This window comes from Odocoileus virginianus, chromosome 2, assembly GCF_023699985.2.
Source record: "Odocoileus virginianus isolate 20LAN1187 ecotype Illinois chromosome 2, Ovbor_1.2, whole genome shotgun sequence".
Taxonomy (NCBI): domain Eukaryota; kingdom Metazoa; phylum Chordata; class Mammalia; order Artiodactyla; family Cervidae; genus Odocoileus; species Odocoileus virginianus.
The window spans coordinates 24,338,696-24,353,084 of NC_069675.1; positions in this window are offsets into that span (position 1 = coordinate 24,338,696).

Genomic DNA, 14,389 nt, shown 5'->3' on the forward strand with positions numbered 1-14,389 from the left:
ATAGGGTAATTTCAGGGTGTCATGCGTGCCCCAGGAAAGAAAGTCCATACTAACAGAAAAAAATTTCTATATTACTATGTTAGTTACATTACTGTGTTGTGCTTAGTCGCTCAGTTGTGTCAGATTCTTTGTGACCTCATGGACTGTAGCCCACCAGGATCCTCTGTCCTTGTGGATTCTCCAGGCAAGAATACTGGAGTGGGTTGCCATGCCTTCCTCCAGGGAATCTTCCTAACCTAGGGATCGAACCCAGGTCTCCCGAATTGCAGGTGGATTCCTTACCATCTGAGCCACCAGGGAAGCCCTCGTTATATTAGTTACATTTTATATATATTCGGTTTCCTTCATCGCTCAGTTGGTAAAGAATCTGCCTGCATTAGTTATATATGTTCTTGCCTGGAGAATCCCAGGGACAAGGGAGCCTGGTGGGCTGCCGTCTATGGGGTCGCACAGAGTCGAACATGACTGAAGCAACTTAGCAGCAGCAGTGGCAACATATTAGTTATATATTGCAGTTATATTGCAACTATTTTTAATTATAGCATTCATTGCTATGCAATTAATTCTCTTCTACATCCTGTTTGCAGCAACAATGGTGGTCTTGGGAGGGCAGGGAAGGCTTCTGGGAGGAAGGGCACTTCACTTAAGACTTGCTTAGTCTGTTCAGGCTGCCGTAACAGTACACCACAGACTGGGTGACTTAGAAGCAACAGAAATTCATTTCTCACAGTTCTGGAGGTGGGAAGTCCAAGATCAATGCACCAGCAGGTTTGATGCCCAGTGAGAGCCTGTTTCCACCTGCTTCCAGATGGCCATCTTTCTGCTGTGTGCTTACATGATGTGAAAGGTGAGGGAGCTCCCTGGGGTGTCTTTTATAAGGGCACTAATCTCATTCACCAGGGTTCTAACCTTAAGGCTTAATCACCTCCAAAGGCCTCACCTCCTAATACCATCATGTTGTGGTTAGGATCTTGACATATGAACTTTGGTGGCACACAGACATTCAGTCCACAGTGAGTCTTAAAAACTCAAGGATGAGGAAGCTCCAGTGAGCGTGGGGACAGGAAAGACGAGGTGCAATTCTGAGCATTGGTACAGGAGGCCCCAGAGTTGGAGGCCCCCCTCTCCTGGATGGAATCAATTGGGACAGGACTGCAGGCATCTGGAGAAGCACTAGCCAAGGCGAGCATACAAGACTGGGCAAATAGAGACAAAGGAAACTCAAACTGTGTGCGTTGCCTCTGCTTTCTATAAAAGCAGCTTGAGTACTTGGCACTCAGAAGAGGAAATGGCAGGTGTCACACTGACCTTTCGTCAGGAACCGCCACAACACCCTCCCTTCCACTGCACAACTCCCCAGTTGACTTGGTAGCCGACCCATGGCTGGACGTGAGGGAGGGGTTTATGACCAGACACAGACCTGAATGTACATGCATGTGAGCACGTAGGACTGGGTGAAGTGGCTGGATGCCTGAGCGCATGACATCTGTTATTGTTTCATTTGTTTCAGTTTGCAAGACTAGGGCAGCAAAGAATGTGAAAAACACAAGCGTGAGTTTTAGAAACACCCAAGTTCGAATTCTGACTCTGTCACTTTGTTACTGTTTAGTCACTAAAGCCTGTCTGACCCTTTTGCGGCCCCATGGACTCTTGCCCACCAGGCTCCTCTGTCCAAGGGATTTCTCAGGCAAGAATGCTGGAGTGGGTTGCCATTTCCTTCCTCAGGGGATCTTCTTAACCCAGATATCGAAACCGAGTCTCCTGCATGGCGGATAGATTCCTTAAAACGAAGCTATCTGGGAAGCCCACTCTGTCACTTACTCACTGGTTAATCTCCACTGAGTTACTTAATCTCTCTGAGCCTAAATTTCCCTCTTTGCAAAATGGGGAAAATGCCACCTAATTTTACCTTAAAACAAGCAAGCCAACAAATTAATGGGGATAATGCTAAACTTGCAGAATCATTAGGAGGATTAAATGAGATGATGCAAGCAAAAGAGCAGGCACATAATTGACTCTGTAGAGGTTTATTTTCTTTTCCTCCAAGCACCACACCTGCTATTCACACATGAATAATAAGAGCAGAGGCATTTATCTAATGTGAATCAACCTCATAAGATTTTCTAAGGTATTCATAATTAAGAAATGGAACATCACACTCTTTGAATATCCCAGTGAGATTTCCTGTGTTTACAAACTTTCATAAACTGAGAATCATCAGGACTTGTTACTCACCAGTGGTTAAGATTTAAAGAAAGACCCATATCTGGGGACAGTCAGGTATTTCCATCATTAACTTTCTGCTGGTCACAAATGACCAGTAGAAACTGTTTTCCTTATTCCAATTTAGGAATTTCTCTGGGATGTGTTCTCAGGACTCCCAGGGAGTAATGGGTCATCTGTAGCTCTTCTGGTGCTGTCAGCACTGATCGCCCCAAGCAGAGGCCTAAATCTGTGATCTGTTCTGCTAATCCCAGCGAAAACCCTGTTTTCTGGGCTTCCCTGGTGGCTCAGATGGTAGAGAATCAGCCTGCCGTGCAGGAGACCCAGGTTTGATCCTTGAGTCAGGATTGAACCTTCTCCTTGGAGAAGGGAATGGCATCCCACTCCAGTATTCTTGCCTAGGAAATTCCATGGGCTGAAGAGCCTGGCAGGCTGCAGTGCATGGGGTCGCAAAGAGTCAGACACGACTGAAAGACTGACTCACACTCACTTTCTCTTGCCTCTGCTTTGAACACTGAAGAAGATCTCTATTGTGGATTAAATGTTTGTATTACCACCATCCCTGCATTTATATGTTGAAGCCCTCGCCAACCGGTGTGGCTGTATTTGGAAATGGGAAGTAATTAGCATTAAATAAGAGCATGAGAGCCTGAATCCAGTAGGACTGATGTCCTTACAAGAAGAGGAAGAGACATGAGAGATTTCTCTTGCTCTGCACCTGCACAGAGGAAAGATCATGAGAGAATGCAGAAAGAAGGCAGCCGTCTACAGCCGTGAGGAGAGCCCTCCCTAGGCAGCAGATCAGCTGCCACCTTAACCTTGAACTTTCAGCCTCCAAAACTATGAGAAATGAATGTCTGGTGTTGAAACCACCCAGCTTCCAGTGCTTTGCTACGGCAGCCCAAGTGGACAAATAAGCCTCTCTGTTCCTCCCATGCCTGATCTACCCACAACCGCTTTGTCTCAGACTCCTGCCAGCACATGACACCAGGGCCCCTCTCCGCTTCTAATCAGCGGGTTTCCCCAGAAACCAACTTTCCACGCAGCCCATTCCCTTTCCTCTTAATCAGGTTCAGTTTTCATCTAACGGACTTTTTTCCCCCGAGCTTTGTTTTTATTTATGCATCTAATTTTCACAATACTAGTATGAAGGCTGGATTGTTATAATGATACTCATTTTACTGATGAGGAACCAAAAGCATAGAGAAGTTAAATAAATTACCCAAAGTCCCTCACGCAACCAAGACCAGAGTTTGGCCTCCGAAGCATTGGATGGACTTCTTGGCTCACTGTGCTGAAGGCAGCAGAATCTAGAAACTGGCATTTTCTAGGCACTTTTCGTCTTTGAACTGCTTTTCCCACCCCCCAAATCTGTATGGTAAACATATCCAAAGGGCACAGCAGTTTTTAAATGGTGATGCCATTGAGTGGCCGTCTTTGGAGTGCTCACTCTGTGTTCTTGAGGGGTCGGGAAACGGAGGGGAAGATGGTATGTGAATGCCCCCCCAACCCCAAAGGGCTGGGCTCCCTTGGGTTATCATTTCTTCGCTCCTGCTCTTCCTGTCCTCAGCCTCCCTTCCACTTCTAGCCCACCACGCTGCCTCGGGTCCACTCTCTCTTCCCCCTGTCTTACCTCCCTTTTAGACGGTCAGCCCCCTGCAGGGGTGGCTGTGTCTCTCTCACCTTTGTGAATCTGAATGACAAAGAGCTTGCCATGATTTACCGCTGTGCTTACCTGTGTTCTCTTTCCAATCTCAGTGTTAATTCCCTTGGGTAGTTTCTCTTGTCCCCATTTTACAGAAGAAGAAACTGATTCATTGAGACAAGTTTCCCTGCCTAGAATCAGGCCACAGAGGAAGGAACTGGGGTTCACATCGGGGCCCCTGGTAACAATCTCCTCTGCCCCCTCTGCCCCCAGCCCAGGCCCAGCCCTTGGTGCCTTTCCCGAGCTGCCGTCTCAAAGCCCCTTTCCCTCTGTCTGACCCGCTCACATGCTCCCCCAAGCTAGAGTCTTCTTCAGGACTCTTTATTTTCAGGTACATTCCTCTAGAACAGCAGCCCAGGAACCCACAGCACCTACAAACAAAACCTGCACGTGGCGGGTCCTTGATTACCTTGGGTGAAGAAATGAACCCTGTTTTCCTAACTAGACATCACGTCCTAAGCAACAGAGCACACCTGCTTAGCTTCTGTCCCCAGCACAGGGCTGGGCACACTGCGGGACTTCCTCCCCTGCCCACTGGACACTCCTGACTGTCCCACCCCTGCCTCCGGCTGCTCATTATAAAACCCCCCAGACTAGCACCCATGATCCTCACCCCTGCTGCCGGAACTCACATATGCCATGATTGTTAATATGGCCTTTCCTTTTTCTCTCTGAATCAACATTAGCTTTGCTAACTCCCTTCCCTCCAACTGATAAGGATGGGGTAACGGCATCTGGACAAACTTGGGGTGTACTTTTCTTGCCTTGTCAGAACAGCAGCTCCTATCTGGCCGGCGATGGGCTGGGAGCCAGCCCCCAACAATGGAGGCCTTGTGAGCCGGCCTTGGGGGTGTGCTGCGAGCCTGCAATTCAGCACACACACAGCCCTTCCGGGTGCCACCTTCTTATCTCCTGCCACCGAGCGCTTGCCCGCGTTGGGGGTGTAACCCAAGCCCTGTAATTGCATGTCCCGATAGAGCATTGCTGGGCCTGGGCCACCACTGTACATTGCACCCCTGTGAGAGTGCTGGGGACTGTCACCATATCCTGTGGGCACTCCTGTCTGGGGAGCCTCTGGCTGGGTGTCCTCCTCTCTTCTCCCAAGGGTCTTGGACTGACTAGGAAAACCACAGCACAGGGCAGGCCGTCTCAACTTCCCACACCCCAGAATCAGTGTGTTGGGGGACCCCCCTACTCCAGTCCAGACACAAAGAATGGGTTCTCTTTCCTGCGCATCCCCTCACCCCCAGCCTACTTTGTGCTGTTCTTAGTCTCCCTTTCTCTGGACTCCTCCACCTCTCTCATTCTGCTTGCCCATCTTATCTTCAGCTTTGTCCTGCTTTCTTTCTTGGCCTCTCCGCCTCCATAGGACCAGCCTCTCTTTCCATTTCCTCCTCCTCTCTGGGTCTTCTCCCACAGAAGGAGCTTGGAGGGCAACTCTGCTCTTCCCAGGACTCTGACCTCTCCGAAAGCTCCAAGATGTGGTGGGGGAAGCAGTTAACTCCAAAGACCCCACCCATTCACCCCAAGAACACCATCCTGGCTCACCAGGCACCCCCCCACCCCGGGCTGTGTGTTCGGGAGAGTGCCTGGGACACAGTGCACTATGGGGCTGAAAAGACCCTGGCCCTCCCAAAACTTCCTGTTTGGGAGAGAAAAATGGGTACTGAAAAAGTCTTCAGGTGGCAAGTGCTGTGATGAGTGACAGTGAGGTCTAATCTGGGACTTCCCCAGTGGAAAATTAGAATTGGTTTCTTTGCACTGGCACCGTTTGTTTCTAGTAGACCCCTTGTCACCAAGTTGTATTCAGTTTCGTTTGCAGGTTTCAAGAGGATGCCTCTGGTTGCCATTAACAACCAACAATAAGAGACAGTGAGCTCACAGAGACGGGGGAGCCCATCAGAATAACAAAGGAAGAGGTGATGAAGGCCTGGCATCATGCTGGCGATGGAAAAAATGGAGGGAAGGACCAATTCAAAAGCATCAGGGTGGTAGAAATGGTACATGGGAGGCTCGGATGCAGGGTGACATGGAAAGAGGCATAAATATGGCCCCAAGTTCTCTTGCTAGGTAGACAGAGATGCCATTTACAATATGGGAAAAGTGGGACAGCACATATTTGGGGCTGGGAGGGAAGCCAAGAGTTCAGCTGTAGACATGTTAAGTTTGAGATGCCCAGGAGATGACAGCATTAGCATCCCTACCCTCCTTTGCTGCAGTAGAAGCCTACTGCCTATCCCCCTACCCCAGCAAGTGTTTCTGGTTGAGTTGTCACAGTCACAGCCTCACTTCCACAAGCATACAGAAACACAAAAAGGTGTGATTCAGGCTGCCCAATCAGATTACTGACCCCCGGACACAGAGGTGGTTCTTGGGACGAGCACACATGGGGGACTCTGAGGAAGAGAGGACTGCATTCTTCTCTGAGTTTGCTAGCTACAAGGAAAGGTACAGCTAGCGCTGCCAGTGGCTTTGTTCAGCCAGAGAATAAAACTCACATGGGAGAAGCTCTGATCAGGAGATGGAGAGAGACTAAGCTCTGGCAACACCATTTGAACCTCTGGGTCCATCCTTACCTGAAGCTAGATCCTCTCTTTGATCCAATACCTGACCTCATAAAATCTTTTTTCCCTCTAGGAGCTAGTTTGAATACTTCTCCATGTGACTGAAAGAGACAATCCAATATGACTAACACCGCATCCTGGAGGTGTCAGGTGGACCTTCTGGAACAAAGACAGATGCAGGAGTGGAGGAAGTCAGGTTCTGAGGAGGGATAGACACATGAAACCATGGCCGGAGATGGACATGATGGAATCAAAGGACATGGGACTCCAACATTCACCTTTGCTTCCTTTCTCAAGTTTCTACCCTCCAGGTAGGTGTGACTGTGGGACTAAATCAGGTTAAAAGGATATGGGTGAAAGTCCTGTGGGGGCTTTCCTTTTCCCACTGGATGGTGAGAACTGCAGGAGTAGCTCTCATGGACATGGTAGCCTTGGACTCCAGTAGGCCCTGCCTGATGCCCCAGGGAAAACTGAAGCCCCCCCTTCCACCATCTGCCAAGAGTATTGTTTACTCACAGTTCAACTGAATCTGCCCCCAGAAACTGCTTTTTATGTTTCCTTCCTGGTGGGTGTTAAAAGGGGCCTGTATCCAATAACTAGTGGAGGAACAAGCGCAGCTCCTCGCCTTAATTGAGATAACTTTGAAGGCCATCCCAGCTCCTGAGCTCCTCCGGAATGGCTGAGTCCTCTGTTATGACTGCATCACGGCTCAGCTCTGCCCTTTGCCCTGTTTTACCTCCATCACCACCCCCCCGCCACCCACAATGAGAGTTCACTCCCCAGTAGGATGTCTGGCTGCACATCTATCTCAGAGTTCGTTTCCTGAGTAATCCAACCCCTGACAGAAGCTGTCTTAGACTGTGTTCTGGAAGCAGTATGCTGAAAATAGTGAAGAAAAAAGGTACAAGAAGCTTGAGTTCTCTAAAACCACTAAGCCCCAGTATCAGCCCTGAACCATCAAGGTATATGATAGAAAAACAAGCAAAAAAAAAGTAAGAAAGAAAAACCAACCTTCTATTTTGTTTAAGCCAATGTAGTTTGAGGTCTTTGTTATAGCAGTCTAAACCATATTCTGATTAACATAGAATTTGATATCCAGAAGTAGAATGTTAGATGTGGCAAAATTGTAAATATGAGGCATTGTGCTATCGTCAGACAGTGAGCAGGTATTTCAGGCTGGAAGGCTGGTGACCCGTGCTATGCAAAACAGTTGGTAACAGTATCTCATCTGATATCTTGGAAGACAGTTCACATACCTACTGAGCCTCTAGTTCTGGAGGAAGTGGTTAGAAAAGGTGCAAATGTTGGTGGGTATAGTCTTCTCCCCACATTTAGCAAGGTCCTGGAAGAGAGAAAAACTCAGCATAGAAACAGCAGTTTGCAAGCAGAGATGAAAATAAACAGACCTGTCTATGGAGATGCTTCCTGTCTGGGGCCAGTAGTGTAAGTTGACTAGGAATAATCTAGTATTTGGAAACTCCACATGCTGAGAAAGTCAACTGCTTGTGTACCCCAAACTGAGGAAGTGACGTGAAGGGACCCTGAAGAGGCGGGCTTTCCCAGGAGATAAGACAGACTATGGCCCAAGCCATTCCCAATCAGTTCCCGTTAAGAACAGCCTGCCAGCCAGTGGGAATCAGTTCAACAGCCCAGAGTAAATTAAGGGTGTTGTCTTTCCACCCAGGCCTGCCAGGTTAAGTAACTGCATGAAATATTGTTAAGTTAAGAGAAGGTAGGAAGGACTTCCCTGGAGGTCCAGTGGTTGGAAGGCTGCTCACCAATATAGGGGAGATGGGTTCAGTCCCTGGTCCAGGAGGTCCCACATACTATGGGAAAACTGAGCCGTTGTACCACAACTATCGAAACCCGTTCACCCTAGAGCCTGTGCTCCGTAACAAGAGAAGTCACTGCAACGAGGAACCCACACATCACAAGCAGAGAAAGCCCATGGGCAGCAAAGAGCCAATGCAGCCCCAAATAAATAAATAATAAGAGAGAGTGAGATGGGCAGATTATAGAGCCTGGGAAATAAATGTGCACAAATGTGTCTTCCGGCTTAAGAATTATGGCTACACCAGCTTTTTTCACTGGGCTACTTGCTTATGAGACAGATTAGAAATAAACAGACTGTAATTATATTGGTTTTTTAAAAAATAGTTTTATTGAGGTATAATTCATATATGAGAAATTCACCCTTTAAAATTGTACAATTTTGTGTATTCAGAGTTGTGTAACTGTCACCACTATCTCATCCTAGAACACTTTCATTACCTCCAAAAGAACCTCATTTTTCACCATATGTAAAAGTCTTCGAGTCCAGAGCCTCAATTCTGTTCCAGTTGTTTATGTCAGTCTCCATGCCAGTACTACACTGTGTTAATTACTATAGTTTTGCAGTAAGTTTTGAAGTAAGGTGGTATGAGTCTTCCAACTTTGTTCTTCTTTTTCAAGACTGTCTTGGCTACTCTGGGTCCCTTGCAACTTTGTATGAATCTTAAGATACATTTTCCATTTCTGCAAAAAAAAAAAAAAAGCAGTTGGAATTTTAATAGGGATTTCATTGAATCTGATCTGTTGGCCATTTGGGAGAGTGTTACCATCTGAACAATATTAAGTGTTCCAATCCACAGACATGGGGTGACCTCCATTTATTTAGTTATTCTCTAATTTTTTTTGATGATGTTTTATAGTTTTAAATGTACAAGCCTGGAACTTCTGTTGTTGGATTTGTTCCTATTTAATCCTTTTCAATATGATTGCAATTGGATTATTTTTTATATTTAATTTTTGTACATTATGCTAAGTTTCTGAGATAAATTAATTCACAAAAATCTACAGGGCTGGTCAGTACAAACTCTAGGATGGCTCAACTTCTAAAGCAAGCAGTGAGTTCCCAAACCTGCAGCAGTAGGAAACAGGCTCTGAACACTGCACCCTCACCAACCCAAAAGATTATATCCTCCAATGCTCTCTTCAGATGTGGCCCCAGAGGGGCCTTCTAGACAAAGAAGGATGGCCCAGAGGGCAGAGCCAAGAGTCTGAAAGAATGTTTTTAGAATATTCTCCTCTCTGAGCTAGGGAACCTCTGGAATTCTTGCTCAGTTAGATCTGCATCTGCTAATCGCTATGCTCCTGCTATGTGCTTTCTGTTTTTCTCTCATCCAAATGGCAAACCTAACTGTGGATATCCCATTCCTGGGCTTGCTTAGTAGCTCAGCTAGTAAAGAGTCTGCCTGCAATGCTGGAGACCCGGGTTCGATCCCTGGGTTGGGAAGATTCCCTGGGGAAGGGACAGGCTACCCACTCCAGTATTCATGGGTTTCCTTGGTGGCTCAGACAATAAAGAATCTGCCTGCCATGCGGGAGACCTGGGTTCATTCCCTGGGTTGAGAAGATTCCCTGGAGGAGGGCACAGCGACCCAAGCCAGTATTGTTGCCTGGAGAATCCCCATGGACAGAGAAGCCTGGCGGGCTACAGTCCATGGGGTCGCAAAGAGTCTGACACTACTGAGCGACTTAAGTACAGCACCGCACATCCCATTCCTATTGTATATGTGTATGTGTTGCTGGTTGGTAAAGATTAGGGGGTAAATAACTTATTTTTCAGTTTATGTCCCCAGACCTACATGTGAACTTCATATAAAGGTCTGACAATTGTCAGGAAGACCTGGGCTTGGAGCTGCTTGTGCTGATGGATAAAACCTTGTGTTTGGGCTTGAGAATGGGATGTGCATGTTGCAAGTATGAGAAGAATGTGCATTTATTTAGCTGGTCAGAGGTGCAGACTATCTCTAGATCTCTAGCTTTCCCTGGACAGCCATTCTCCTCTTCTTCAATAGGGATGGAATCTGACCCTTTGCTGCCCAAGGAAAGAATGTATTTCCTAAGTTCCTTTGCAACTAGGTGTGTGTTTGACCAAGCCTGAGAGCAACATCATGTGAGTAGATACAATGTATGCAGCTGGCAGGCCTTGGCCTTCAAAGGAAGTAGGCATACCTTCTTCCTCTTTTCCCCTTTTCTTCTGGCTGGGAGAATGAAGTGCTGGCAAGGGCTGGGCCATAAATCTCAGAGAAAAGCTGCAAGTGAAGGATGGCAAAGCAGGAGATAGAAGAAGCTACCATATCACTCCTACATTGCCTTCCCAGACTTTTCATGCAAGAGTCAAGCTTCTACTTTTGATGTCTACTCGGGGATTTCTATGTTACAGCAGCCTAGTGTTATCCTAACATAGAGAGTTTATCTGTTTTTCCTTTTTTTTTCCCCCAGCTGTGCCTCATGACTTGCAGGATCCCAGTTCCCTGACCAGAGATTGAACCTGGGCCATAGCAGTGAAAGAACGGATCCTGACCACTGGACCGCCAGGGAATCCCCAGTTTATCTGTTTTTAAGTCGGGAGAGACTAGAGCATGTTGGGTGCTCATGAAAATAACCCATTAAAGAGGGAGGGATTGATGAGGAAAGAGTGGGCAGATAACCGAAGGAACAGGGTCCTTGAGAAGATGAGAAGGAATGGGATTCAGGAAACAAGAGATAGAATCTTCCTTTCACTGAAGAAACTTGGATGTGTCTTCCATTGTGATAATGCAAACACAGGAATATTTGTGAATTTAGTGGTGGGAAGATGAGGGAGACTCAACATAATTGCAAGAGAGTGATGCTGTTATAACCCATGAAATCTTGTATTGGTCATACTCCTCCACATTTCATTTGTTCCCCGATGCACTCATCATTGATCGATGAATCCTTTATTTTTATTTAATTAGTTGTTTGTAGTGATGTAATAAGCACCTGCAAAACCACCAGCCAAACTGGAGCCTTGACAATGACCCACATCTTTCCCTATGATTCCTCCTCCCCCATGCATCCCTTGCCTCCCCCATCCACAGTAACTATCCTCTTCAAGTCTGTGTACCACATGCCCTTGGTATCCTTTTAGTGCAGTTTTATTCTATCTGTGCATATTTCCAAAATTCATGTTTTTTATATTAATTGTTTTTAACCTCATTAAAAGAATACCATTTCCCCCCACAATCTTTGAGGATGCACGTTGTTTACCTAACTGTATATTGCTAAGATTCATTTGTGTTATTTTACTTTGCTGTGGCTCATTTATTTAACCTGCTCTATAATAGTCCATAGTACCCCTGACTCAATGCATGAAATTAAGCAAATTCCCAGAGACAGTGGAAGGCAGGGGAGCCTGGCGTGCTGCAGTCCATGGGGTCACAAAGAGTCAGACACGACAGTGATTGAAAACGAAAACAACTAATGACAGTCCATTATGTGAATATCTCACAGTTTATTCATCCACAAACCATGGACTCTAAGCTGAGAATGGAAAGAAGTGAAGGCAGGAGGGGGCTGATGGGCAGAGAGAAAGTGAAGGAATCAGTGGACCGGAGTGTTCTGTGAGGCCCAAGAGCTGTGGCAGTGGCACCTGGATTGGGGAGCAGGAAGGCTTGGAGGTGATAGATGGATGAAGAGTGAGGGGATGAGAATTTCTGACTTCAGAAGTGATCAGGCTTTGGGACAAATGTGGCAATGATAGCTAAGGTGGGGATAATTGGAGATGTAGGTGACAGAAGCAAGAGGTCAGAGTGTGGATACAGGCCATTCTATTTGTCTAGGATGGTGGCAGGAGAGGGACAGAGGAGAAGATGAGGAGTTTCAAATGGGGGTCTTCAGTAGGGGAGGGAGCAGGCCTGGAAGGCTGGGAGGTGAGCGGAACGAGGGAGGAGGATGGCAGAGCCAGAAGCAGCAGTGTCTGAGTTCAGGGCTTTATAGGAGGCTGAGAGGAACAGCTGGAAATGACCCTGAGGAATAATAAAGAGAAGCTCCGCCTTTTAGCCCTGCGGCGCAGAGAATGTGAGCCTCAACAGCCTCCACTCCCGAGGGTTGTAGGGAGATGGTAGCTCAGGCCCAGGAGGAGGACACATTCTGAGAGGAGGCTGAAGGTGTAGCAGAGAGCGCTGCCTGTGGTGTATCGTGAGAGCAGGGGATGAGGATGGGGAAGCGGGCCTGCGTCTCAGGGCTCAGCGAGGCAGGCGAGGAAGCCGCACGGGGGTGGGAGGGGAGGTGGCCCTGGACCTCATGGATGGATGGCCAGCCTTGGCTGTCTCTCGCCAGCTAGGAGCGCTGCCTGCTCCTGGCCACTGCAGATGTGTGCGAGGGTCATCGCTCAGCATCTTGCTCCCATGCGGCGGTGACACCAGCCCTGCGTGTCCCTCGGGGCTGGTGTACCTCATGTGAAGGGGAGCCAGAGAGTCAGGGGAAGCCAGTGCAGAGAACTGCCCTGGTTAGAGGAGATCCAGGGATCCTGGACCCCCACTGTCAACTTCCTGTCAGTTCAGGGCCCTGGGCTCATCCAACATGTTCTATGAGAAGTCTTCTGACTCCAGTCTGAGATTAGAGACAACATCTTGGCTCTTAGGGAGGCCTGTCTAAGGGAGGAGTTTGGAGGGAAAGCAGATGAGGTGAAGCCAGCCACTTGGGAGACAAGGATGGTGCTAAAAAAGATGCAGCCTGCCAGCCACTGTTTTGCAACAACACCAGTACAGAAAGGGAAAGTCCAGCCCAGACTGTGTTTCTATGGTCTTAGGCAAGGTTTCCTTCTGGATTTCTCACCTGGGATTAACTCAGTTATTCCTCTTCAACTGTGAAAGCTTGGAGCAAGAGTCTGGGATTATTAGACACAAAGTCCCTGGATTATTTTTGGGGCCTCCCCTCCTACACTGACCTCTCACATGATCCAGCCATGGCCTCTCCCGGAAACCCAGGCCCTACTCTGCTGGTGCTTTCTCTTCCCTCCCTCAGGACCATGGGCCACGAGGATCTGAGTAGGAGCCGGGGGTTGGAACAGGTGGCAGCAGAAGAGGCAGGAACTGGCGATTTCTTCTGAGTTTCCATTGCTCGGCTTAGTAACTCGGTCCCCCCAGGCCCTGCCTCAGGGGCAGATGGGCCATCTGTGTGCTGCCCTTACCCTAAAGAGAGGGGCTTAACTAGTACCACGGGGTGGGGCGGGAAGGGGCCTGGGCTTTATACTTCTCCACCCCTCCAGCATTCAGGAATCCTAGTCTGATAAGGGAGCATGGTCTTCACTCTGTAGGAGCCCTGGGCAGAATCTGGTCTAACCCACATATGAAACACTTTGGAACATGCCCAGTGAGATGGAGTCAGGGTGCAGGGGAGACATGAAAATAATCTCTTAGGTCAAGTGAAGTCTTTCAGTCAAGTCCAACTCTTTGCTATCCTATGGACTGTAGCCTACCAGGCTCCTCTATCCATGGGGTTTTCCAGGCAAGAATACTGGTGTGGGTTGCCATTTCCTTCTCTTAGGTTCAGTTCAGTTCAGTTCAGTCGCTCACTCATGTCCATCTCTTTGCGACCCCATGAATTGCAGCACGCCAGGCCTCCCTGTCTATCATCAACTCCTGGAGTCTACTCAAACTCATGTCCATCAAGTCGGTGATGCCACCCAACCATCTCATCCTCTGTTGTCCCGTTCTCCTCCTGCCCCCAATCCCTCCCAGCATCAGGGTCTCTTCCAATGAGTCAACTCTTCACATGAGGTGGCCAAAATATTGGACTTTCAGCTTCAGCATCAGTCCTTCCAATGAATATTCACGACTAATTTCCTTTACGATGGACTGATTGGATCTCCTTGCAGCCCAAGGGACTCTCAAGAGTCTTCTCCAACACCACAGTTCAAAAGCATCAATTTTTTGGCACTCAGCTTTCTTCACAGTCCAACTCTCACATCCATACATGACCACTGGAAAAACCATAGCCTTGACTAGATGGACCTTTGTTGGCAAAGTAATGGCTCTGCTTTTTAATATGATATCTAGGTTGGTCATAACTTTCCTTCCAAGGACGAAGTGTCTTTTAATTTCATGGC